General features: G+C 39.7%; 1 pseudogene; it reads right to left on the bottom strand.

Moving 5' to 3' along the window:
- Positions 1-213: 213 nt before the first annotated feature.
- Positions 214-1,072, bottom strand: LOC144256458 (partitioning defective 6 homolog beta pseudogene; annotated as a pseudogene).
- Between the last annotated feature and the right edge of the window lie 2,401 nt (positions 1,073-3,473).

Genomic DNA, 3,473 nt, shown 5'->3' with positions numbered 1-3,473 from the left:
TTTGCTGGGGCTGGCTTTGAATTTGGAATCCTCCTGCCTCAGCCTCCTGAGCCACTGGGATTCCAGAGGTGGGCTACCGTGCCCTGCAAGCTTGCATTATTGTTTCCCATGATTATCCCACATCAGTGGTTCAGAGGTACAAATGCTTCAATTACTGCCAAATTATAGTTTACACAGCCTCCTCAATATTCAGAAAACATTCAATGGATGGTTTCATAATGTTATAATTGTTCCATCTTCTTCTAAGAGTTTTTGATCTGGAGCTTGTTTTTCAAGTTCTGTGTTTATGTCACTTTCTAGGGTGCTAAGCTCTAATTCATGAGAAGAAATAAAACCATATTGCCCAGACTCAAAACTGAATTCTATTTGTCTTAAGGATTCCAGGATCTCCACCTCAGGAAATGCCTTTGGAATCTCTTGCTGTGCTTGATTGTCTTCAATAATAATGTCCTCTTCATCACTGTCTTTATCTTTTCACTCAAAGCTTGGTTTCGTCTGCTGTGGATAGCTAAGAAGGCTATTATTGGTAGTCTGTCCAGAGCTACTGGAAGTCCAACTTTTCCTAACAACGTTATTCCTCTGGTTTTCTGGTCTCACTGTTATAATGAGGTTGCAGCTGTTTGCAGTCAGCACATCTGTTACTTGGTCAATACTATTCCCTGAAAATTCCATACCATTAACTTCTAAAAATGTCATCATTTACAGTTAACAGTCCTGTGCTTTGAGCCAGATATACTGAGAGGATCCTGGATATAAAGATCCCAGGGACCTTTTCTAGGTGGTGTGGTGTTACCCTGACACTTGAGCCATCCTAGATGGAGAAACCAGGGCATCTCTCAATGCCATATTTGTAAAGACAATCCTGATGGTGTGTTTCTGGGAGCATATCCATTTCTATGATGGAAGACAGAGGCCTGATATCCTGGGGCATACTAATGCATGGCTTTTTTCTGTGGTTATCTGGACTGAACACATTAATTAAAACATTCTTCATCATTATCAGCATGTCTGTACTGAAGGCACTGTAGTCTGCTGCTCTTTCATCCAGCCTTGGCCTAAATATTTCACTCATTGAAGGTGCTGCTCCCGAACCAATCTATCACCTCCTGCTTCTCACCTTCTTTTTTTTCTTCTCAAAACTTTGTAGGTCATGACATTATATTATCTCTTTGTTCTTTGTTATTTGCCATCTTTCCTGATTGACTGTCATTTCCACCATCACTGAAAGAATGTGACCTTATGATTAGAGCCATAGGCTATAACTCTGGCACAATATTGCTGTGTGTCCTTGAGCAAATTATCTGGTGTCTCTGAGCTCCCATTTTTTACATCTGTAAAATATAGACAGCACTTATCCATTAGGATTCAAATAAGTTTTGATACATGCCAAACCCTGACAGGATGTAAGAACTCCACACATGCCAGCCACTCTTCTTTCCCCTTTCTTGGGTGGGTGTGGTGATGACATTGAATAAACCTTGACATTGAATAAAACACTCACTCCAAGAAAGGGCTCCCCTATAGCCTATTGGCCTTCTCATCTCATAGTAAGTGCTCAATAAACATGAATTGGATGAACAATGGGACTGTTCAAAACAACAACAGATCTTCCCTGCCAGAGCCTTTCAACTCAACTTTGCTTTGAGAGGCATATGAGATTTAAAGGACCAAAAAGGGGCAGCTTCAAGACAGTTACTTGGAATTGATAACATGGTCATATCATCAACATCCTCATTGTTGTTTTCTTATTTTTTTTTTTATTTTTGTAGTTGTATATGGACAGCATGCCTTTATTTTATTTATTTATCTTTATGTGGTGCTAAGGATTGAACCCAATGGCTCACACATACTAGGCAAGTGCTTTGCCACTGAACTCCAGATCCAGCCCCTCCTAATTGTTTTTTTTAAGAGCAAATTCCTTATTTTTTAAGTTGGCAAAACTATAAAGGATTTTCTTTGCCCAGTAATTAAAGTTCTGTATTAACAGTGTGAAATGGTTAGTTGATGCAGCTGTGTAACAAAGTTGAAAATGGAAGTATCTTACCAGTTAGGGAAATCCCAAAGAAACACCTTGATGTAGCTTTGTCCTAGGTCTTTTCTTCATGTACTCAGAATGAGGCAGACATCAGTGAGACCATATTGTAGACACATTTTATGCACTAATTATTTCACTGTGCCTTTACTTTCTACCCTACGCTTTTCTCACATAATTATGAATGTGTTTTCCTTGTGATAGTCAATCGTGATATTCCCTGGTGACTTTATCAGAATACCCTGTTACCTTTGCAGGAATGTCTCCCAATCTTTGATTAAAGAAATTCATCAACGCTTTCCATTCTCCTGATACAAACCTTGGTACAGAAGTCATGGGACCCAGTTAGGCTCATGATACAAAAGGAAATTATGCTGAGAAATAGGAAAGTTTTTTTTTTCCTTTTAAGTATGAGTTATTGGAAGGTGTTCTGTAACCTGATGGTGCAGAATGAGGCTTCTTCTCATGAAAGAAGACTCTGGATCAAACTGTACTTGAAGCTTACTTTGAACAGTAACTTTGCAGTCATAGAAGCCAATGAATTCCTCTCCGGCCTTTTGTTCCTTTGTTGTTGGTTGGTTGTTTTTGTTTTTAACACCACTTTGAGTTGGGTTTTCCGTATTTTACCACCAAAGACTCCTCAAAGACATGGAGCAATTTAACTTCCTAGACTCTCCTAGGTCAACATATATAATAAAGGTTAAAGTATAAAGGACTGTAGACCTCTTGTCATTTGGGGATTGTGGGCAGGAGGTGAGGGTGATACACCTTTTTCCAAATGTCTTGGTTTGTATTCTGCCATTTTCACCCTTGACTTTCCTGTTCCCCATGCACCCCTCACCCCCACATACCATAACTGGTCCCTGGCCCTCTTTCTTCCCAGGGTCCCTGGAGGCATTACTCACAGCAGGTGACAAGGGTTTCAGTTGATTACACCCAACTGGGGGAAAGTCAAATGGAGTTGGCTGCTAAAAAGGTCCAAACTCACCGAGCATAGCTGAAACAGTAGATATGTTCAAAGGGGTCTGCCCTACAGAGCCCTATAGCTGGGATGCCCAAAGCCACTCTTAGGGTACACATGCTTACCCTCTCATTTTAATGGACAGATCAAAATTATATGTGGTCATCATGTACAACATGCTATTCAGAAATGAATCTATACATGGAAACTAAATCAAACTTGTTAATGTATGCATTCCATCTTGCACTTAATTTTTATTGGTAAGAGCACTTAAATTCTAGTTTATTCACAAATTTTAAGAATACAATACAGTAATCTGCACAGGCTAGTGCATGCCTATAATCCCAGTAGCTGAGGAGGTTGAAGCAGATGTTCAAAAATTTGAGGCCAGCCTCAGAAACTTGGCAAGCCCTTGAGCAACTTAGTGAGAACCTGTCTAAAAATATAAAATAAAAAGAGTGGGAATGTGGCTCTGTGTTT

The sequence above is a fragment of the Urocitellus parryii genome, chromosome 8 (genome assembly GCF_045843805.1).
Source record: "Urocitellus parryii isolate mUroPar1 chromosome 8, mUroPar1.hap1, whole genome shotgun sequence".
Classification (NCBI taxonomy): Eukaryota; Metazoa; Chordata; class Mammalia; order Rodentia; family Sciuridae; genus Urocitellus; species Urocitellus parryii.
The sequence above is the reverse complement of the archived record's forward strand: the minus strand, read 5'-3'. Positions and strand labels throughout refer to the sequence as shown.